This window comes from Podarcis muralis, chromosome 9, assembly GCF_964188315.1.
Source record: "Podarcis muralis chromosome 9, rPodMur119.hap1.1, whole genome shotgun sequence".
Lineage (NCBI taxonomy): Eukaryota > Metazoa > Chordata > Lepidosauria > Squamata > Lacertidae > Podarcis > Podarcis muralis.
In genome coordinates this window covers 315,905-340,205 of record NC_135663.1, presented here as the reverse complement: position 1 = coordinate 340,205, position 24,301 = coordinate 315,905, and positions in this window count along the sequence as shown.

Below are 24,301 nucleotides of genomic sequence, written 5' to 3'. Positions count from 1 at the left end.
CACTGTATGCATTACAGGCAAATAATAATTATTTTTTTAAAATCATCATTGTTTATGTGTATGCTGCCATTCCATAGTTACACCACGCTCCATTCAGATTGCAATGTCAAAAGAAGGAAAATAAAAGCAACTCGATTAGTACACAATAAAATTAAACAATTCCCAGGTGATTCATAATAAAGTCTATCAAGAAAGATACAGAATACCAAAACCAGCAAAAATTGTGCATCTCCAGAATTAAACGATAACTCCTCAACAACCCTGAGAGCCTCTTGGCAGGTCCTGCAGGACTCACAGCCGTGGTGGTCTCTGACCCTCGGGAATCCCCTCAAACTCTGCCATCCGAGGTTTCTGGGATTCTATGAAGTCATGACCACTGTCCTCTCCAGGTATTTGGGAAACTCTGAAGAGCTGCCTTCAAGGTCACGACTGATGCCAGAGGAACAGGACGTCCCAGGGAGGAGGAGTCTTGAGTGTCCTATTCAAACAAGATGGCGATCGAGAGGGACAGGACGCATGAAAGGCTGGGGCTTCCTGTCCCTCTCCCTCTCCTGACCCACCTCTAGCTCTCTAGTCCTGTTCACCCTGAAATAAAAAAATCAAGGTCTTATATATAATAATAAGAAATGTTCATAACTGCATATATAAACCACATGTCTGAAACCCCACAGAAAAAGTCCTGAAACCATTTTGTCCCTCCCAAATTGACCTCAAATATTTCTCTGCAAGGTTGAAGGAAAATGGAAAAGCCTCCCCATTGTCTTTTCGTTCACAAATCCTGTCTTAAGGGTATGTCTGTGTTTGAATAGGGTGAGCCTGTGACCTGGCTCAGGAACTAAGTATTTATCATTACAAAAGACTGGCCAGGCTCCCCAGGAAATCCAATCAAGTGACCATTAACAGGTAACCTGCCAGACAGGAGATAAACAATGCACTCAGATTTCTGTTGTAGACCACCCTTTCTGTGATGTAGGTATGATGTATCTGGGGGGTGGTCTTGAGCTACCAGGCTCCCCAGGCAATCCAGTCAAGTGAGCATTAAAAGGTAACCTGTCAGACAGGAGATAAACAACGCACTCAGATTTCTGTTGTAGATCATCCTTTCTGTGATGTAGGTATGATGTATCTGGGGGGTGGTCTTGGACCCCAGGGTGGGCAATTAAAAATGTCTATATAAGGGCGGGCACACCTTTGTTCTGGGTCCTCCTCCTTTCCTGTGGGTGAGGGGAGCACCCTGTTGCAACAGTTCAATAAAGATCAGGCTTACGAGCTGCTTTGCTTCTCAATATTCCCTGGTTGGCCTCTGTTATCTTCTCCTACCAATAGGGAACCCACGTAAGGACTCTATACAGGCTCTTGTGTCCCCCATAAGAGAAAAAGGGCAGGTTTTTGTTTATCACATCCCAATCACTGATCCCTCCCAAACTGAGGCTCCAGGGCTGCTGTTCTTGGTGCTGGGGAATCAGCCCTATGTTGGCAAAGGGGTTTCCTCTTTCTGCATTCCTCTCTCCAGGGGCTTCTTGGACCCCACAGAACCATCGGCGTGGCTCTGGGCCTGGATACGCAGAGAGGGTGGGGCTCCAGTTGTGTGCGCAAGCAGGTCAGGGGTGGGGGGGGGAAAGGGAGGCAGCCCGCTCCCTCCCAGCTTTTCCAGAACTGCTTGCGGGATGATCTCAAGGTGTTTCCTGCCTCTTGGTGGTTATTGATAGCCTTGCTCCGTTGGGTCATCAGTGGGTTGGGGGGCATTCTGCAGATCAGCTGGGGGGAGGCCAAAGCCCTTCTGTGTAGACAGGGCCAGGGGGAAGGGGCAACCCCAGACGGAGACAGAGCAGGCTTCTTACACCTCCCCTGCCTGGGTTCTCTTAGGACACCCCCCCCCCCAAACCCCTACAAACTGTATTCCTCAAGGGAGCCTGGATGCTGGCCCCTCCCTACAGGAACCAGCAAGAATTCTCACAAGGCAGCATCTGTTATGTACAGTGGACGGTCAGGTTGCGAATGTGATCCGTGCGGGATACACGTTTGCATCCTGCAGCATTCGCAACCTGCGTCTGCACGTCTGCGCACGTGGGAGTTGTGATTCAGTGCTTCTGTGCATGCGCAAAGCGTGATTTAGCGCTTCTGTGCATGCACAACTGCTGAAACCCAGAAGTAACCCGTTCCAGGTTTCGGCAGTCCGCAACCTGAAAAAATGCAACCTGAAGCAGACGCAACATGAGGTATGACTGCACTGAGCTTGGATCCTAGAACAATTTTGCATTACTTTCCATGATAAAGTGCACCTTGGTTCTGGAGTGCTTTGGTTTTGGAACGGACTTGCGGAGCAGAGTAAATTTGAGAACCAGGGTACCACTGTATCCTGAAGACAGCGCAGTCTCTGCTAACCCTCATTCCAAGGAAACCAAACTCTTGGCCAGGGTTGGGACCCTGGGCTCCTTTCCCTGTTTGGAAATTGGGGTGGCTCACCCCAATACGGAACCCAACCTTCCCCAGGAAGAACGTCCCGAATGAGAACACAGCTTGGAGCACATGCTGCGGGGTGCAGAAGGGAGAACAGTGACAGGACAGGCATCTCTGGCAGGTGCCTGGAGGCCTCAGGAGAAGAAGGGCTCAGGGCTGAGTGAGCGGGGTTGAGTTTAACCCCTTGGCCTCCTGCCGTCTTGCGGCTCACCACTCCATTCAGGCGCCCTCCTCCCTCCCTCCCATCGGCAACAGATCCCACTCACGTTCCCACGCCTCAGAGCTCCTGCCAGGCCAGGCGAGAAATCGTTTCTCTCACTGCAAGTTTATTAACACTCTTCCCCTGGGGAATCAGGGCTGGCAGCCCCCAGAAATGATGACAGTGGCTGGAGCAGACTGGGAGGGGGGCAGAGAAGTCCGGTTGGAGCCCAATGTGCCCTGGAACATAGGAACGTGGGCAACTGCCCAACGCAGAGTCAGACCTGGGGGAATGTTGTGGATAGTAGGACAGGATACAGTGGTACCTCGGGTTACAGACGCTTCAGGTTCCAGACTCCGCTAACCCAGAAATAGTACCTCGGGTTAAGAACTTTGCTTCAGCATGAGAACAGAAATCGTGTGGTGGCAGCAAGAGGCCCCATTAGCTAAAGTGGTACCTCGGGTAAAGAACAGTTTCAGGTTAAGAACGGACCTCCAGAACGAATTAAGTACTTAACCCGAGGTACCACTGTATATTGATGGAATATTATCCTTCCTCACTCACGCTAGTGAGCTGGTAGCACAGCACGTCCCCTGTGTATCGCAGGAAGCTAGTTGAATCTCTTGAGTTAAGCAATCCAGTCTGGCTTGTCCAGATTGGATTGTTCCTGGTAAATTCCCCTTTATTCCCTCTTAAAACCAGCAAAGACACAACAGTCTTCTCTTAAAAGTAAGAAGAAGTTTACTTACATTCAGTTCACAGTATGATCCTGAAGGCAGGCTTTAGCTTCTAGTTACAGAAGAGAGTGTGGGTTCATCCCATATGGGAATGAGCCCATGTGCTGCTGGCTGAGAGCCAACAGACAGCAAAAGCAACAAGAGGGAATTAAACCAGGAGTAAGCATGGATTGCTGGGACGCGGGTGGTGCTGTGGGTTAAACCACAGAGCCTAGGACTTCCCGATCAGAAGGTCAGCGGTTCGAATCCCCATGACGGGGTGAGCTCCCGTTGCTCGGTCCCTGCTCCTGCCAACCTAGCAGTTCGAAAGCATGTCAAAGTGCAAGTAGATAAATAGGTACCGCTCCGGTGGGAAGGTAAACGGCGTTTCCATGCACTGCTCTGGTTTGCCAGAAGCGGCTTAGTCCTGCTGGTCACATGACCCGGAAGCTGTACTCTGGCTCCCTCGGCCAATAAAGCGAGATGAGCGCCGCAAACTCAGAGTCGGCCACGACTGGACCTAATGGTCAGGGGTCCCTTTACCTTTTTAAGCATAGAACAATGGTACCAAATAGTATGGGAAACAGCCCTACTAGAAAAATTAATCAATCAACTGAAACTGACATGGGGACAAATAGAAGAAGACGACTTCACCCTGGTATGGCTCCCCTTTATCACATACACAGCCCAACAAGAAAATGACAAGAATCCACCAACAGCATATGGATCAATATGACTAACCTGATCCAAAACACCCTCCCACCCCACTCACACACGAAAACAAAGACCACCACAGCCAACCCCAAATGAACAACCACACTCTCAGCCAACCCCAACCTCTCTCACCACCAAAGGAACACAGGTGAACAGCAGAGAACCTGCACAAGCGACACTGATGCAAACCCCCACATATATTAGTAAAATAGAAACATCACCACCTGACCCCACCCTCACCCATCTTCCCCCCTTCCACTCTTTCCCCCTTTTCTTCCTAAGGTCTCAACAAATGAAACTGATTTGTAAAAAAATGTTACATGGGGAAAAAATATGAAAGGGAGACATTGCACATACCTTTGTAAATCAAGAAAATCTTTAATGAAAATACATTTTAAAAAGGAATAAAACGAAGAAGGGAAGATGGCTGCGTGACCAGCCCTTTCATGGGGTCTGCCAGGGTCAGGCCCATCTACCTGGTTGTTAGGTACTGAGTTGAATAGGATCCAAAATGCAGCAGTCTGATTGGTCCTAGAACAATAGGATTCAGATTGCAGCAGTCTGATTGGTCCACAGGAGCCACCCAATCCAGCTCCAGGTGGAAGTGAATCCACAGCCTGATTGGCCTACAGGAGAATCCCGGAATTAGCCCATTGTGTAAATAATGTATATAAAGCAGACATTCTGGGGGAACTTCCATTCCTCCTCACCACTATGAGCTGAATAAAAAGCATGAAATCCACTCTCGACTCCGAGTATATGGTCCGCGCAGGGGGAGGATGCTTCAGACCAGGTGTGACAGGAAGTCCACCTGGCTGGAGCAACATCCCCCTCTGTCTCCACTCTGGGAAAACAGGAAGTGTTGTACTTGACTGCTTACATGATGTTACATCCCAGGATTTCAGGGATGAAGGAGCCTCTCTGAGTCCTACCTGCAGATGCCAGCGAAGAATGAAGCACCTGCAGTGCTCTGTCACTGAGCAACGGCCCTTGCCGTCTGCAGAGATGATGGGGGGGGGGCACAGGACTGCTCTTCTCCAACCCAGATCCCTGGATTCTTTCTGCTGTGCCATCTTCATAATTTAATTAACTAATCAAGAGGATTGATATACTGCTCAACCATCAAGACTTCTAAGCAACCTATATTTTTTAAAAAATCTGATTAACAGGTGTAGTAGTCAAAGAGTGCCTCTGAGCATATGCAGAGTGTGTTTGCACCTGTTGCCTTCCTGCACACTGAGGCTGCCCTGGTGCTTCTTCCTGGAAATTCCCCGTGGCGCAGCTGATTTCTGCAGTCTCTGTTGCATGACCAGGGAAGGTAAGGACACCATCGTGTAAGACGACCCCTGGTGGATCAGGCCCACGGCCCATCTAGGCCAGCAACCTGTTCTCACCATGGCCAATCAGGTGCCCAAAAGGAAACCAGCAAGCTGGATTTCAGCACCTGCCTGTGGATTCCAGAGACCGGTGTTCGGAAGCATGAATTTATCCGTCCATGAATTCATCTCATCCTCTTTTCAATCACTTTTGTGTGCCTCCTCTGCAAGAGGTATCTGGAAGGCAGCAACACCAGAAAGGGCCTTTTCTGTGGTGGCTCCCTGCTGGTGAGATGCTTCCCCAGAGAGGCCCAGCTGGTGCCTTCTCTACGTATCTTTAGCCACCAAGCAAAAACCTTGCTCTATAACCAGGCCTTTGGCTGATTAACGCTCTATGCCCTTTAAAAGGTGTGGGTTACTGGCTTGTTGATTTTATTGATTGTATTGATTTTATTACGTGTTTTGGGTTCTCATTACATATTTTTATGTTTATAAACTGCCCTGTGATAAGGGTGGTATAATAATAATAATAATAATAATAATAATAATAATAATAATAATAATAATTTATTTTTAAAGCCATCCGACTGGATGCCTGCACTGCCTCCTGTGTGAGTCATTGCCATAGTTTAGCTATGCACAAAGAGGAACTTTATTTTATTTGTCTCGAAGGTTCTCCCTCCGCCCAGGACCCTCTTCCTGTCTCTCCTCCTCCTCCTCCTCCTCCGCCTGCTGCTGGAGCTCATGAAATCTGCGCTCCGCGCGGCCTCATTTATCTCTGCCTCTTTTCCCAGGGGCAGGAGGAGTTAATAACAATAAAAGTGGCCCCCTCTCGCTGCCTGCAGATTTACTGTTATTTAATCATGACCTTTTGTGGGGAGCCAAGGCCGGAAGGCACATCGGGGGTTAAGCACCAGGCGCCAAAGGTCAACATCTCCTTTCATCCTTCAAGTCCCACAGGGCGGGGGGGGGGGGGAGCTGGAAGAGGGAAACAATCTGCGCTGTGAATCTATGCCCACTCCCGAGGGGGCACACTCTGCCCAGGCTGGGGAGCAGGCAGAATGTCCTGGGTGCAAGCTTTATTCTCACACTCAAACCCTCAACGTTGTCTAAGAAGGTGGCAGCCGCCTGATTCAAAGGAAAGGTGGGCCCTTCTCCTCCAGAATCCGGTTCAGCTGCCTCTGGGCAGCCCATAAGCAGAGCACAAAAGCAACCAAGGGCATGGAATAAGAGAGTTGCAGAGCCGGAAGGGACCCCAGGGTCATCTAGTCCAACCCCCTGCAGCGCAGGAATAATAATTGGAGAATTTCCTACAGAAACATCGCTGCTTCTGTTTGTGGAGGCAGAAAGCATAGCCGTCCTGCTGGCAGCCACCCAGTATGTTTCCCAGCACAATTCAAAGTGTTGGTGCTGAACTTTAAACCCTAAACGGCCTCAGTCCAGGATACCTGAAGGAGCGTCTCCAACCTCATCCTTCTGCCCGGACACTGAGGTCCAGCTGCGAGGGCCTTCCCTCCCTGCGAGAAGCCAAGTTACAGGGAACCAGGCAGAGGGCCTTCTTGGTGGTGGCGCCCGCCCTGTGCAACGCCCTCCCACCAGATGTCAAGGAAATAAACCACTATCTGACTTTCAGAAGACATCTGAAGGCAGCCCTCTTTAGAGAAGCTTTTAATGTTTGATGCATTACAGTATTTTAATATTTTGTTGGAAGCGGCCCAGAGTGGCTGGGGAAACCCAACCAGATGGGTGGGGTATAACTAATTTTATTATTATACCCTCTCCTCTTGCATGAATTTGTCTAATTCTCTTTGAAAGCCACTCAAGCTGGTGGCCATCCTGTGGGAGGGAGTTCCGTAGATTAACTACGCCAAGAACCCCTTCCTTTTATGGAAACAGCTTCCATTGCCTAATGCTTGACAAGCTGAGGAACGGATAGTGGGGAGGAGGGTGGAAACGCAGCACCCTTGTTAATGCCTTAAGAGAGAATATTATGAAAATGATATACAGGTGGTACATGACTCCAGTCAAGCTTGCAAAAATCTATCATTTGCCCGATAATAAATGTTGGAAATGTAAAGAATGTGAAGGTACATTCTTTCACCTTTGGTGGATGTGCCCTAAGATTAAGGCTTTCTGGGAAATGATCTATAATGAAATGAAAAAGGTATTTAAATATACCTTCTTGAAGAAACCAGAGCCCTTTCTCCTGGGCATGGTCGGCCAATTGGTGCCAAAGAAGGACAGAACTTTCTTTATGTACGCAACAACAGCAGCAAGAATACTTATTGCAAAGTATTGGAAGACACAAGATCTACCCACCCTGGAAGAATGGCAGATGAAGGTGATGGACTATATGGAACTGGTGGAAATGACTGGCAGAATCTGAGACCAGGGAGAAGAGTCGGTGGAAGAAGATTGGAAAAAGTTTAAAGTCTACCTACAGAAATACTGTAAAATTAATGAATGTTAGAATGATGTTGGATAAGAAGTTAAGTGGTTTTTTGCTATAATGCTATAAGGAATATGAAAAAATGGATTATTAATAGGTTAAAATTTAAGGTTAAAATATTTTAAGATTAAAGATTAGGATAAACAAAGAGGGAAAGGATTTGCTGAATTAACAAATTGAATTGGAATACAAAAAAGGGAGGTGTGAGGAGGTCCGGGAAACAAGCAAATGAAAGATAAGTAATGGAAAGATGGAATTGTTTTTAACTATTTTTATTTTGTATTTTTCTTTTTTCTTTTTTCATGTTGTAAAATTCTAATAATTTTTTTTTTTTTTAAAGGAAATGCAGCGCCCTTGGTTCTCCTGGACCTCTCCGTGGTCATGGCATGGGCTGATTATCTGGACTGGACTGGACTGGACTGGAGAGGCTCTATGTTTCAGCCTTATCTAGAGGAGGCTTAGCCTGTATCCTTTGGCCTTTGAAGTACCTCAAGCCTCCATCTTGCTGGGGGGGCCCCCCTTGTTTTTAACACCCACATGAAAGGGTCCCGTTTGTGCTGAGCAGGTGATGCTCCTCTTAGTTCCATCTACTGACTAATCCCAGGGAGGGGGCAGAAGTCTCTCTGGGGAGGGGGAGGCCAGTCCAGGATCCTGCAGCCAAGGCATGCTGGGGAAGGAGCGCCCCCTACAGACCCCGCAGGGAAGGAGGCCAGGCTTGAGTGTGCATTTTTACACACACACACACACACACACACACACACACACACACACACACACAGAGCTATATTGTATTTCAGTGTCCCAGAGCAACTTTAAAATGTTAAACGTTGGAAGCGTTTTTATATTTTAGGGAGCAGGCTAGCAGGTGGGGCCCATTACTTGAAATCAGGGGTAGGCAAACTAAGGCCTGGGGGCCGGATCTGGCCCAATTGCCTTCTCAATCCAGCCCACGGACGGTCCAGGAATCAGCATGTTTTTACATGAGTAGAATGTGTCCTTTGATTTAAAATGCATCTCTGGGTTATTTGTGGGGCATAGGAATTTGTTCATTTTTTCTCCAAAATATAGTCCGGCCCCCCACAAGGTCTGAGGGACAGTGGACCGGCCCCCTGCTGAAAAAGTTTGCTGACCCCTGACTTACATCACAGGAGCTGACACAACACAAAACACTGTTGCTGTGTGTAGGTTTTATTTTAATTGTTTTTTATCTTATATTTTGGAAATGTACATCCAGTTTTCCCCCCTTTCCAGTTTTTCTGGGGCCCTGAGCTGTGGCTTGTTGAGCTGCTGTGTAATTCCGGCCCTGGAAATGGGGCAATCGGTGGCTGCCAGCCAGGGTGGCTCTGCTCTGCCTGCGGAGGCAGCGATGCTTTTCCATGCCACAGTCCCTGCCCAGCACTCAGGGAAGAAGAGAATCCAGGGAAGGGACTGGGAGTGCCTGATCCAGCTTCTCCTGGTGCACAGCATCGCAGAACCGGGCAGCTGCCAGGAAGAAATCCGCCTGCAGCTGCAGAGCTGAAGACCAGAAGCAGCTGCAAGTGGGAGCTCTCAGGTGCGTGGGCGCAGCTGCCCCGTGTGGTGAGAGGCGGAACTGCAGGCTAGAGCATCTTTCCATGGAAGGCCCTTTCCTCTCCCTCCTGTGATGGCCTGGGACTCGGAACCAGAGGAGACTCAGTCTGCACCGGATCCTTTGCCTCAGGCGTCATCTGAACCTAGTCTGGGGCCTGATCCTGAAGAGTCCCAGTCTGCACAGGTTCCCCTGCAACAAGCACCAGCTGGGCCGTGTCAGGGGCCTGATCCTGCCCTGGCTCCAGATGCAGGGATGACCTCGTTGCCTCCAGCTGGGCCATCACTTACAGCTGCTCCACTACCGGTTGGGTCAGGGGAGGCTGAGGGGGCCTCTGGGTCTAGTCACCCACCGACGTCTCCTGAGCTGCAGAGACTGAAGTCTGAGAGGAGAGATCTGAGTACCTGCAGGAGGAGTGCTCACCTTCGCGCAAAACAGGGAGGTGAGTTACCGGCCTCAGTCCAGTATAGCTGAAAGAGGGTCTCCACTCCCATTGTTCTGCCCGGACATTGAGGTTCAGCTCAAAGGCCTTCTGGTGGATCCCTCACTGCAAGAAGCCAAGTTACAGGGAACCAGGCAGAGGGCCTTCTCGGTAGTGGCACCCACCCTGTGGAACACCCTCCCACCAGATGTCCAAGAGAAAAATAACTACCAAACTTTTAGAAGACGTCTGAAGGCAGCCCTGTTTAGGGAAGCTTTTAATGTTTAATAGGCTATTGTATAGGGACGCAGGTGGTGCTGTGGGTTAAACCACAGAGCCTAGGACTTGCCGATCAGAAGGTCGGCGGTTCGAATCCCCACGCCGGGGTGAGCTCCCGTTGCTCGGTCCCTGCTTCTGCCAACCTAGCAGTTTGAAAGCACGTCAGAGTGCAAGTAGATAAATAGGTACCGCTCCGGCAGGAAGGTAAACGGCGTTTCCATGCGCTGCTCTGGTTCGCCAGAAGCGGCTTAGTCCTGCTGGCCACATGACCAGGAAGCCGTACGCCGGCTCCCTCGGCCAGTAAAGCGAGATGAGCACCGCAACCCCAGAGTCGGCCACGACTGGACCTAATGGTCAGGGGTCCCTTTACCTTTACCTAGGCTATAGTATTTTAGTGTTTTGTTGGAAGCCGCCCAGAGTGGCTGGGGAAACACAGCCAGATGGGCGGGGTATAAATAATAATTTATTATTATTATTATTATTACCGGGGGATCAGGACCGGCCGCTACCCTGACAAAGATAAAAGGCTGTCGGACCCCGCCCCAGGTTGCGGGAGCAACATTGCTGTATGCTAGATCCTGTGCCTGACCTTGCCTGGTTTCCTGCCTCATGTCCTGCCCTGGCCCTGTCGGACTGACTCCCAGCGGAGCCTTCGGATTCTGGACCAGTCCTGGACCGCATTTCACGGGTTCCCCCTGGGCCCAGCACACCTCCCCAGGCTAGTCCCTCTTGGGCAGGGTGGGCTGCAAAGGGGCTTCTTGCCTGAGCTTGCCTGGAGTGCTCCTGAGGGCGCTCTCGCCTCCCCCTGCTCCTGACCTCGCCCTTGGCTCTGACTAGGGGACGCGGGCCACCATGCTGTTGGCTTCCTTGACTTGGGCTCTCTCCTCCTTCCTTGGCTTTGACCTCCTGGCTCCTGACTCAGAGGCAACAAGAAATTGGAGCCTGAGGAGAGCCTGGCTGCTGGATCAGGCCCCGGGCCTATGCTGCCCACCATCCTGTCCCCCGAAGGACCAGCCAGATGCCTATGGGGAGCCCACAAGCCAGACTGGAGAGGAAACGCATTTGCAACGCTTGTGATTCCCAACACCCGAAAAGAATGTCAGGAGAGCTCTGCTTAACTGGGGCAAAGGCCCATATTAAAATGACCCTTAAAAGGCAGTTAAAACAAGAAAAAACTTTTAAAATAATGAAAATTAACAGCAAAATTAACAGCTAGCAGAAGCACTGGGATTATTTCCCCATATGGGGTAGGTCCACATGTACATATTTGTAACTGAGTCTGCCTTCAGGGATCCAACTGTGGAATGATGTAAGTAAACTTTATTTTTATTGCTTGTGAATAAGACTGTGGTGTCTTTATTCTTTTAAGAGGGATTCAAGGGAACTTACCAGGAACATACAATTCAATCTGAGACAGAATTGCACAATAGTGAGAGGCTCACACGAGCCTGCAAGCAGCTATCTGCTGTGTACAGTAAAGGGGAATGCACTCTGCTAAGTAAAGGAACTTGCTAGCGCAAGTTAGGAAGGAAATTAATAAACAACATATCCTCTCCTGCCACCCTGAACATTCCCACACAGACTCCTTCGGAAGGTGGCAAACTCTCATTTGTTAGAGGTTTTAAATGAAGCAGCGTTTGATTGGCCATCTGTCAGGGATGCTTTAGCTGAGATTCCGGCATTGGACAAATTCCTGTGGTTCTTTGACTCTGAACTGAGGAGAGAAAGGGCATCTCTCCAGTTGTGCCAGGCTAGTTACGGCCACACCTGGGCAGTGAGCCTGTGCATAGTTTTTGATGGGTGCTGCGTCTGCCCCCTCAGTGGCGACACCCCAACCTCTTCCTTCCCACAGGCCAGACTGCGGCAACCTGGGAGGTGGGCTGCCGGCCTGTGTCTGCCACCCTGGTGGGCGCAGGGCTGGCTTGGCAGGCCTGCTTTCTCTGCCACCTGCTTCCACAAGGGTCTCCCCCTCCCCTCTCGGGAGGAGCCAGCACCGCAGGGCCGGCGAGGAGCATTGCCTTTCCAGACGCGTCACGTCTGGCGGGGAGCAGAGCCCCGAACGGAGCGTATTGATCCGGCTGTACGGCGGGTCAGCGATATCATTAACCCCAACAAGGCTGCTGGGCCGCGACACGCAGAGGTTAATTAAAAATAAAAGTTCAGCTAAATACACCGGCCCGTCGCCCACGCAGCTGGTGCATGGCAGGGACGCGGGTGGGTGCGGACGCTGCGATTCCCACCAGCCAGCGATGCCCCAGGGCGGTGGATCGATCCTGTCTCCCTCCCCGCCATCTCGCTGCCTGGATGAGCTGCCAGAGAGCGATGGGCTGGTCCCAGTCCTGGAACTGGGAAAGTCTGGCTGGCAAGAGACATGGCTGCAAGGAGCTGCTGCAGCCGGACCTGCTCTGCTGCCCCAGGGAAGGCGCTCTGCACATGGCCAGAGGGCAGCTCCCTGAACATTTCTTCTCGGCCCCCCTGGGGTTGGGACTGTTTCCTCGTGAGGAAGCCCAGCCTTTCATACAAGCAGGGCGGGCGAGTCTCTGTGGTGCTTTGGCATGAACCAAATCTCTGCCTTTCCTCTTCCTTTATGCCAGGCAAAGTTGTACTTCCCCACAAGGGCCAGTGAGGCTTCTGGGCCGCAGGGTGGGCAGGCGGGTGCTTTTGCTGGTGGCTTTTAATCGTAGAATCATAGAATTGTAGAGTTGGAAGGGACCCCGAGGGTCATCTAGTCCAGCCCCCCGTAAGGCAGGAAGATGCACCTGTTTCATACGGGAATCGACTCTGCAACCTTGGCGTTCTCAGCCCCACGCTCTAAACACCTGAGCTATCCAGGAACTTCATGTTGCCTCCTTGATTGGCCAGTCCTGCACTTTTCTTGCTCTTTGTGTTGGAGAAATGTACTTCAGCTGTTCTTTTCATATGTGTGCAGCTTTGAATGCTATTTATTTATGAAAGATAAATATCTATTTGGCCTTTTTGTTTCATAGAACCGTAGAGCTGAGGTGGCTTCAGTTATTTACCTATAAGACCCCCGCCCCCCCCCCCGCTGCCCACAGACACAGGTAATCCCACCACCCACTTTGAGGCCAACCCATGGGCCTAGCCAGGGGGGCGGAGGGGGGCAGCTGCCCTCCCAAACCAACAGAAATACCTCGCTAACTAAGGTTCTTCCCTCCCCAACAAAAGGCCTTGCTATGCCCCTGGTCCAGTTGCTTCCTTCCATGTCCCCCAGGGCTGAGTCTGAGCTATGGGGCTGTGGGGGGTGTCCAGGGGGGAGCTCATGTGCCTGCAGGCCTTCCCAGCCCCTGTGGCCCCTCCCTGCAGGAGTCAGGTAGTGATGGAAAAGAAGGGAACTTGGGAGTGGGCCTGGGGCTCTGTACCTCATTGCCAGCCCCCCCACCTCAATTCCTGTCCGGGCAAAATTACTCCCTCCCTCTCCCAGGAGATGTCCCTGTGTGCCCCTCCCTCTGTCGCTGATTGACAGGAGTGCTGTGAATTATTTATTGTGACGATATGAGTCTCTTTCCAAGGCATCCCAGGCAATTAGCTCCCAGGCTGGGAAGGAGCCTCTGCAATAAGGGAGGGGGGAATTGATTTAAGGGGCGCCTGAGGAGTCGACTTGGTGGGGAAGCAGAGCTGGGGATGGGGCCTCCCCAGGTCGGGCTGCTCCTGAGCCAGGGGGCCAGACAGGAGGCTTCCTACCCCAGGCCACTCGCACCCTCCATCCAGCATGCCTACAATTCCAGCCCCCTAGAGAACTGGGCGGCAATGCCTCTGCCCAGGGCCGTCTTACCCATAGGCGCTGGGGGTGCGAGGCACTCAGGCGCCGGGCTCTCAGGGGTGCCAGGCTGAGAGTCCGGTGCCGGGGAAGAGCCTGCCTGTCAGTTGGAGTGCCACAGGGGGTCTTCTGCTGTGGGCGGCTCTGTGCTGCGAGTTCGGGGGCGACCAAGCCAGTGAGATGCTGAGGCGTCCGGCCAGCTCTGCCCACCTGTGGCTGGGACTGGGCAACTGGGGGGGGGGGGCGCCAGGTGGATCTTTGCACCCCAGTGCTGCATATGCTTAAGCCAGCCCTGCGTCTCCCCACTGGGATGGGGGGCAAAGTGGGGCTATTGACCATTCGCAGGCTATGGGGAAGCCCCTAAATGGCGGCATGTCAACTGGCAGGGACAGAACCCCCTGACTCCCATTGCAGGAGAAGCCCTTTCCTTTACTTCCTCTTCCTCGGTTTCTGGAAGACCTTTTGGCAAACCACGAAACGGTTCCCTGCTCCCCGCCAGGGAAGAAGGGGTGAGCGAAGATCTACATCAGGAACAAGCAGGGAATAAAGATCAACACTGGGATCTGTTGCCCCTGTGATCCCTGCTCTGCCTCCAGAGTCGGAGGCAGCAATGCTTCTGAATGCCAGTGGCAGGAAGTCACAGGACAGGAGAGTTGCTCTTGTGTTCGAATCCTGATTTTGGCCATGGGGGCATATGGTTGTCCACTGGGAGAACAGAATGCTGGACTAGATGAGCCATTGGGCAGATACAGCGCCGCAAATCCGACTCAATGGTGCAACATTGGAAAATGTCGATCACTTCTCCTACCTGGGCAGTTATCTTTCCACAAGGGCCGACATTGATGCCAAAATCCAGCATCACCTGAGCTCTGCGAGTGCGGCTTTCTCCCAGTTGAAGTGCAGAGTGTTTGAGGACTGGGACATTCGCAGGGAAACCAAAATGCTTGTTTACAAGGTATTGTACTACCAACCTGACTGTATGCTTGTGAAACATGGACCACTTATAAACGCCATCTCCAACTCCTCAAAAGATTCCATCAACAGTGTTTCCGAAAAAAATTATACATCACCTGGGAAGATAGGCGAACTAATATCAGTGTACTGGAAGAAGCAAAGATCACCAGTGTTGAAGCAATGGTTCTTCAACATCAACTTCGCTGGACTGGTCATGTTGTTGGGGAGCCTGATTCTCGTCTTCCAAAGCAACTGCTCTATTCTGAACTTAAAAATGGAAAGCGTAATGCTGGTGGTCAACAAAAGAGGTTTAAAGACTCTTTCAAGGCATATCTGAAAAAAATGTAGTATAAACACCGACAACTGGGAAACACTGGCCTGCGAGCGCTCCAGTTGGAGAACAGCCTTGACCAAAGGTGTCCTGGGCTTTGAAGACACTCGAACTCAGGACGCAAGGGAGAAACGTGCTAAGAAGAAGGCACACTTGGCAAATCCACACCGTGATCAACTCCCGCCCAGAAACCAATGTCCCCACTATGGAAGGGCATGTGGATCCAGAACTGGCCTCCACAGTCACTTACGGACTCACTGTTAAGACTGTGTTCATGGAAGACCATCTTACTCAGCTACGAGGGATCGCCAGAGAAGAAGACAGCAGGCTCTTCTCATGTTCTTATGTCCATCCTACTCCAGGGCCCAAAATGTTGATTCCACCAGTACCTGGAAAGGGGTGCATTATCTCAGGTGGAATGGGGGGTGCAGGAGGGCTGCACCAAGTCCAAGCAGTTGGGCCCTCTCTGCCTCAGTCGCCCCACTCCCTCCCCATAAGTGGGAGAGGAGCCAGCAAGGATGCAGACAGACTTTCCTGCCAAGAATAGCTCCAACGACGGAAGACGGGGCTTCTTCCTCCGCCAGATCTCTGCTTCCTTCTCCGCCTCTGGCCCAGCCAGGCCCAGACGACTTGGCCAGGGAACTGCTGAGTTAGCCTCTTGCCTCCAGCAGGAATCGCAGCCCAGCCCCTGGGAGGAAGCGGCCGGCTGGAGCCTCTGTCCTCTTCTGCCTTCCTCCTCCTCCTCCTCCTCCTGGGCTGGCAAGGTGCTGCCATGTGCAAAAGTGGCAACTCCTGTCAAAAGGCAGCTGTCGGACACCCAAGCAGTGGTTTGGCCACATGCACCCATGCAGACGGTATTGCGGGTCTCTGAACTTCAAAGGACAGAGATAGGAGCGTGAGAAGGCGCTGCTGGATCAGGCCAAAGGGGGCCAGTCTAGCCCAGCATCCTGTTCTCACAGGGGCCAAGCAGATGCTCCTTCTGGGAAACCCGGAAGCACAACCATAACATGTTGTTGTTGTTGTTGTTGTTGTTTATATTATATTATTATTCTGTTATATTATTTATAACAGAATATCAAAAGCACGATAAAACATCAAACATTAAAAACTTTCCTAAACAGGGCTGCCTTCTAAAAGCCGGATAGTTGTTTATTTCTTTGACATCTGATGGGAGAGCGTTCCACAGGGCGGGTGCCACCACCAATAAGGCCCTCTGCCTGGTTCCCTGTAACTTCACTTCTCACAGGGAGGGAACCGCCAGAAGGCCCTTGGGAGATGGACCCCGGTGTCCGAGCTGAACGATGGGGGTGGAGATGCTCATTTAGGTATACTGGACCGAGGCCGTTTAGGGCTTTAAAGGTCAGCACCATCACTTTGAATTGTGCTGAGAAATGTACTGGGAGCCAATGTAGGTCTTTCAGGACTGGTGTTATGTGGTCTCAGTGGCCACCCTGAGCATCTCTCTCCTCCTGCGCTTTCCTGCTCTGGGATTCAAAAGCACCTCTGCCTCTCTGTGGAGGCCGAGCCTTTTCCTCCCCATGAATGTAATTTAACCCTCATTCAAAGCCATCCAAGACAGTGGCCATCACTGCTTCCTGCATAAATGAGTTCCATAGATTAACTCTGCATTACATGAAGGGCTTTCTTTCCTGTTGTTACGTGCACTGGTGGGAATGGGGTGGTGACTCCTGGCAACTGGATTCTCTGCCCTCTTATCTATCGTTCTTCCTTACCTTTCTCTTGGTCCAGATTGTGAGAAAGACCTTGGACCACTGCTCAACTCGAGAGGGGAGCTCTGAGCTCTTTCCCTTTCTCTTAACCCTCCAACCAGCCGCACCAACTGAGAGCCCGAAAATAAGACGGAGAGGACCGGCTTAAAAACCCACCTCTCTGCAAACGGGTGTCCTATTGAAAGCAAGGGGCTGGAAGGACTGTCTTGCTACCCTATCCAGGGGTCGCCTGAGCTGGCACCGCACTGCACTGCGCGGGTGTCCAGTAGGGTCCCTTTCTTAAGTTTGCAACGATAGGTAGGAGGTTGCCAGGAGGGATAGCCTACCTAGCAGGAGCTAGGGGGACACGGCAGAGTGGAAAGGAAGCACCCACAGAATACAGAATAGGGAAGGGCGAGTGCCGAAGGGCTGGGGAGGAAACCAGATAGCTCAGGACTCGGGGCCAACCCTGTGAAAGGTCAGTTCATGGAAAAGGCGCCAGGCGAGGGGTTGGGACTTGTGGATAGTTTTCAGGATCCTTGTAATTTGCTTTTCCTCTAAGTTTTCATTATCCTAGGCAGCTGCCGAAAGTGGGCCCTAAAAAAGCAAGGTGTTCTGAATCTTCCACTGGTCACCTTCCCTGGACGTCCACGAGTTCTAGTGTGAGTGTGACATTGGATGCCTGGTGTGATGCATCATCTGCCCCCCCCCCTGTAACCAGCACCCCCAGTCCCCTTGCGCTGTGTCTTCTCTCTCTGTGACAGAGCCCACGTTGCTCTGGGCTGTGGATGCTGAAGCCCAGGCAGGATGCATCCCGTCTCCCCCCCGCCAGCCCTGCCCTATTCCCAGGTCCTGGGGCAGGGGCTGCCCCCACCCTCCAGGCCATCTCAGGCCTTCTCTGCAGTCTGGACATGAAGGAACAATGGGCAGGGGCCGAGGGGGTGGTGCTGTGCCAACATTCGTGACTGGCGGCATCCTGGAAGCGGGCAGGAAGCCCAACACTTGGCGCTTCCCGTCCTCGCAGCGCCTGGCTCCCCTGAGAGGGCTGGGAAAGTGGGGAGCGCCGCGGAATGATTCACGGACGGGCCCCCCCCTCACTGGAAATGGAGAGCCAGCGGCTTGAAGCTGACGCAGCCCTCAAGCAGGACCTCTGCCCTAAGACAAGGCTGGCCGCAGTGACTCCATCTTAAAGAAGCAGCATTCTGCGCATGCTCAGGAACAGCCTGACTTATTTTGCCAGGTGTCCAGGGCTGAGGTCACAGGTGCCTGGGCCCAGTCAGCATTAAGAACATCAGTGCTGCTGGATCAGGCCAATGGCCCTTCCAGGCCAGCATCCTGTTCTCATGCGGTCAACCAGATGCCCCGATGGGAAGAAGCCCGCAAGCAGGATTCGCACACAGGTGCAACATTTCCCCGCCAGCAACTGGTATTCAGAAGCAGCCTCAGACGGCAGAGGGAGGACAGAGCCATCGTGGCTGCTGGCGGCCTCTGATAGCTCTCTCCTCCTCCCTGAATTTGCCAAACCTTCTTTCCGAGCAATCTAGCTTGGTGGCCATCGCTGCCTCCAGTGGGAGGGAGTTCCGCAGTTTAACTCTGCGCTGTGTGGAGAAGGCCTTTCTGTGTTGCACTGACAGGTAAGGAATCCTGAGCCTTAAGGCCCAGCCAGCTAGCCCAGTGTGGACGCTGGACGTCCCCCCCCCCCCCCGCTCACAGAGGCCCCTTAGGCTTGGCTCCCTCTCCCTGCGCAGCCAGCCATGCCTGGGCCAGACCGAGTCAGGCAAGTTGACAGGCTCCCCTCCCCTGGGTGAGTGTGTGTGTCTGTGTGAGCGGATCTGGCTGTGCAGTCGCTTAATGCCAATCGGGCACCAGCGGCTGCAAAATTGCCTTTGGATTTTTCTCATTAGCTTCGTCTCCCGTGAGCTCGTTATGCGGGAGCCTCTCTTCTGCCTGCGCTGACAGCTCATTCCCGCTCTGACAGCCATATGGCAGGAGCAGCGCTCTGTGGGGGGAGGGGGGAGCGGTGCAAGGAGGGGGGGCACAATTGGCGTCCAAGCAGGAAGGGCAGCAAAAGTGCCCTGGAGCACCTGCGGAACCTGGGAGGAGCCAGCTGAGTCCAGCCAGCGGCATACAAATCTCCAGGCCACCCAGCCAAGGCAGCAGCAGCTGCCCCAAGGCAGGGGACAGAAATCTCTCCCCCCCCCCAGAGAAAAAGCCAGCAAGAGATGGTACCTTGCTTCTCAAACACCTGGGAACTCAAACACTCCAAACCTGAAGTAAGTGTTCCGGTTTACGAACTTTTTTTGGAAGCCGAACATGCTCCCTTTTGAGTGCTACGCTTCCGATTTGAGGGCCACACTTCCATTCTGAGCAGGGCTCAGCGATTCATGTTCAGTTGCTACTTTAGCGGTTGTTTTAAAAAGTCTGGAAGGGATTTCCAGAATGGATTAAGTTTGAGAACCAAGGTACCACTGTACTTAGAGCCTGTCCTTCACACAAGCTGGGAGTCAAGGACCCACTGATGCTATGAGGGATGCCATGGGGCTGGAGGGCCTGTCCTGGCCGCACTCCTTGCTGCCCCTTTGCTTTCCAGAGGCAAACCCTCCTCACAGCCCCCTTGGCTGGGACAGAGGAAGCTGCCTCCTGCCAGGCCCGAACTAGCAGACCCTTGGGAAACACTGCAATTCTGTTATCCTAGGCTGGCCCCCTTGCGCATCTAGTCTGGGACAGCTCCAGGCGGCTGCGGCTGGGGAAGGAGCCTCGGTGCTCTGGCCCTTGCACACTCCCAGCCTTCTTGTGGCAGTGAGTTCCAGAGTCCCAGCCTCCCACTGAGCTGAGTCTTGTCTAGGTGGCGCTCAGAGGCAGCCTGGCGCTCCGGGAAGAAGCAGCAGGTCTGGTGGGTGGTTAGAGGGGAGAGTGCGCACCAGACACTGACTGTGTGTGTGTTGCAGAGAGTCCAGGGGCCTCTTCCTCACGGCCAGCCCAACCCACTTTGCTGCAACTCAGGAACTTGAGCTCCCCCCCCCATTAACTGCTTGCAGGGGGGAGGGGGAGGGGGGCTCGGGTTTCCCCCTCCCTGCAGTTTGGAGCCTGCGGCCATTAGCAGTGCCCAGAGCATGACCAGGGAGGGGGCGATATCAAAGCGCTTCCACGCCTCTCGTCTCCTCCACCATCCCTCCCTCCATTAGTCATGTTCCATAAAAGCTGCTTTCTCCTGCAGAGTAAAAGGTCTCAGGGAAGAATTCTCAACTGTGCTGGGAATGAAAAGCGGGGGGACTCCTGGGCACGTGCAGAGTGCATTTCCCTCACCACAGCAATAAAAGCAATGGCAACAAAGGGGGTGTGTCAAAATTCAACATGGGCTTGGAGGGTCCCTCCAACCACCTTAAAGAAGCTGGATGAATTCTGATGGGAAGCTGCTTCTGGCTTCCTGAATGTCAGCTGGGCAACCCCTTCCCCAACTCCTAAGAAAGGCCAAGTTGGTTTCTGGACTCTGGGAGGGGCTGTGGGAAGAGGACCTCTTCCCCACCTCCATCCCTCCCCTTCTTGGCTCTCCACCTCATCAAGGAAATGGGCGCAGCGAAAGCGAAACTTTGGAACTCGCTGCCACCAAGTTGGACGGCTTCAAGAGAGAACTGGACAAATTCATGGAGGAGACTCTAAATTAAAGTTTCTAGCCAGGACGGCTCGGCTCTGCCTCCAGAGTCAGAGGCAGCAAGGCTACTGGAAAGCCCAGGAGGAGAGACTGCTGGCTGCTTGTTCTGGGCTTCCCTTTGGGGGCATCGGGACTAGATGGGCCATGGGCCTGATCCAGCCGCCAGGCTCTCCTGATGTTCTTCGTTTCTCCACTCAGATGTGGAGCACCCCAATAGTTGGTGTAAACAATGGAGGGGAGGGCAAAGAGAAACTCTGGAAGCCGCTCACGGGCTGACAAAACCCCCCAGGCCTGGCCCAAAGGCTTAACGTCTGGAGAATTTTTCTTTTTTGGAGCGGATGTTTCGCAATGTCTGTAAAATGGGCACAATGAGGCGGCAGCAGCCTCCCCTTTCAAGGACCCTGCTGCCTTTGCAAGTTCTCTCAGCGCCAGCTCATTTTGAGTCGTGGGGATTAGCAAGGGACAGCTGAGCCCATCCTTGCAAGTACTTAGCGCTGGCCCTGGGTCCTGCAGCCTGGTGGTTTTGATCCCTGACCCTCCGACCTGCGTTTCACCAGGTACTTAGCAAGGCCCGGGTCTTCCAAACAGGGGTAGGGGGCGGCGTGACCCCGGCCCATCTCCCTGATGCTGCCAGACGGGTGAGAAATCGCCAACAGCTGGTCTTGGTGGGAAGGGCCAGCCCAGGGTAACCCGATCTCCCCTCTCCCTCCCCGGCTGGGGCGTTAGGGGGGGGGGCTCAGGGTCAGCAGCAGCAGCCCTTGCTCAGGGGTTAAGCGCAGGGCAAGAGGAGGGTTAACTACCAGCCAGTGCCCTGTAAATCATTTCACTTGGGGAGGAAACAGCCAGACAAAGCCAAGGCGAGGAGAGACCCAGGAGGCGGCGAGGGTGGCAGAACTCCAGAAGGGGCAGGTTTAGCCTGGAGAAGACAAACGCTACAGCTCTAGGTGGGCCTGGGGGGGGCGGAGAAGTGGACCTGCCCCCCAAACGCAGGAAAGCAAGCTGGTGGCATGGAGCTCGAAGAGAACCAAGGGACTTTCATAATGTGGAAGGAGGGGCAAACTCGAACACAAGAGCGTCTTCATCGTTGTCTTCTTGGTGACCTGCTGCCAGGCGGTGGCCTGCTTCTCCTAGAATCCCCTGCGGCCGCCAGAATGGATCAGGCCCGCAGCACAAGCCAAGCCCTACTTGGGAGACGCCACCCCTGCACGTTTGGTCCGCAAAGGGGAGCCCAGAAACAGAGGAGAGCTGTTCGGATCCGAGTTGGGAGCTCCTCTCTTGATATCCTGCTAAGCTGTCAAAAAGGGAGAGAGGCCACCAAAGGGTTTTGCAAGGTCAAGGCCAGATCCAGTGACAGCAGAGAAGGGGTACGCGAAATCTGCAGGTGACAGAAAGCAGGAATGGGCTGCAAAACACCCAGAGGCACCTACATTTTGCTGGGCTGGAGTTTGGCAAGGACCAACGCCAGGTGGGACCTGCAGGAGAATGGAAAACCTTGTGATGGCGTCGGGAAGGAAGATATTTATGGGTACGCAATAAATTGGCCCGGGGGATACCTCCAGAGAGGCTCTGGGGCTGCAGAAAGGAGAGTTGCTTGTCTCAGCGCAGGGAAGGGCATGGAGTGTGGGCCGTGTGGCGCTGTGGGCAACCTGAGCTGGGCCGACACTAAATCAGCAAAGAGGATGGCAGGCTGAAAAAGCCCCGGAGATGGAAACAAGAAGAAATTCTGATGAATGAAGAATGGCAGACGAAATTAATGGACTCTGCAGAATTGGACAAAATGACAGGAAGGATTCGAAACCTGCAGGACCAGAGATTCACAGAAGATTGGAAGAAGTATATGAATTATTTGAAGAGCAACTGTAATCAACAAATTACGCTAGTAGGACGACAATAAGTTTTGTAAGGAGAAATATACGAAGTGTTACAAAGTAGGAAAAGATAGAGATATTGGTTATGAGTTTGAGATGTAACAGGGAAAATTAGACTGGAAAATTTTCAGACAGGATTGATGGAAGTCCAAAAAATTGAGTAAGATGTAAAAGTATGTTTAATTACTGTTGAAAATGATATGTTAAAAAACTAATAAAAATTTATATACATGAAAATGCCCTGGAGAACAGCAGGAAGGAACTGGGAGACCCCCAGGAAAGATGTGGGGCAGAAAAGGCAGCAGCCACTGAAACCAAAGGGGGTCTCATCTGCCGAGACCCCGGTGCCACAGAATCACAGGACTGCAGAGTGGGAAGGGACCCCGTGGTCATCTAGTCCAACCCCCAGAAATGCAGGAATCACAATGGAAGGATCCTGGTGAGCCAGTGGAGAAGGCATGGGAAGCGGAAATGGGGAGGGGGCTGCAAGCTTGCAGGGCTTGGCTCCGCGGGATGAAGGCCTCCTGAATAAAAGAACTGGCCATCTGAAGCAGCTGGCCTACGGAACTCCCTCCCACAGGAGGCAGGGATGGCTTCAGAAGAAGATGAAACACCTTTATTTGGGACAGGGCTCCACACCTGGAGGCAGCGATGCTTCTGAACAGCAGGTGCCAGAAACCACAAGAGGGGAGAGGGACCAGGTCTGATCTGCTGCCCCAAGAGCCGGATGGAGCTTAGATCCCGAAGGCTCCCAAATTCAAGGCTGGAGGAGAAGAACCACCACAGCCGGCAGGAATCCTGCCCCCCAGGACTGTGCAATCCCTGAGAAGGGAAGTGGAGCCCCCAGGAGAGGGTGGGCTCTGCCACTGTCCATCCGAGGGCCCCCTGGACCACAGAGATGGCCAAGACAGGCGTTGAAGGCTGGAGCCTGAACCCCGGAGACCTCGCTCCTCCTCCTCAAATCTTTCTCTTCCCACCATAACTGGAAAACGACTCCCGCCAGGGGAAGGCAAGCATGGCAGAGCGGTCCATGTTGGGCCAGGACCCGGAAAGGACTCGGGTTCAAATCCTCCCTCGGCCACGAAGCTCACTGGGCATCACCTTGGGGGCCATTCCCTGCTGCCTCGGCCAGGCCCCCCTCGCAGGACGGCTGTGGGGATGAAAAGAGGGGAGCCCTGGGAGGGAAGGCTGGGATATAAACGCAATGAATAAATGAAGAGGGACAGGCTTGCTCTGGAGGAAGACGATTGCCGAAAACTCTGCAGGGCCAAGAGGAATTGGCGATGGAGTCGGCATGGAGGGAGGGGATGGAGCCCCCCCACTTTGAGAGCCGGCTCCAGCTGTGGGCCTGAGGCCAGAGCTCAGGGGCACCTGTTACATTTCCAGGAATCAAAGAGGGCAGGCGGGGGGGGGGGGCTGGTTCACAGCCCAGGCTGCATCTTCACGGAGGGGCCCCTCCCCAGAAATCCCAAGGACTCCAGGCGGGGATCTTGCTACACGCCCTCCCCCCTCCCGTTTTCTGACAGCTGCCCAGATGGCCACCCCCATTGGCCGCAACAACAGCTCCTAATTGGCTGTGAGCCAGGGGGGCGCCCGTCTCCCCCCCCCCCAAGCAATCAGGAGCTCATGACTGCATTATCGCCCATTATCTCTGGCGGAGGGAGAAGGGGGGGGCTGGAATGGGGATCATTATTTGCTCATCACTCCTCATTGGAATCCTGACACCCAAAGGGGGGGGAGAGAGGGGGGGCTGACGGAGATTAATCTCCATAGCCAGCGCAGCAACTGCCGCTTGGTAAACGCGCCTGAGCTGGCGGTGCATTAAATCACTGCACAGGAATGGGGAGGGGGGGTGGGCTGGGCTCCCTCCTCCCTCCCCCCTCCCTCC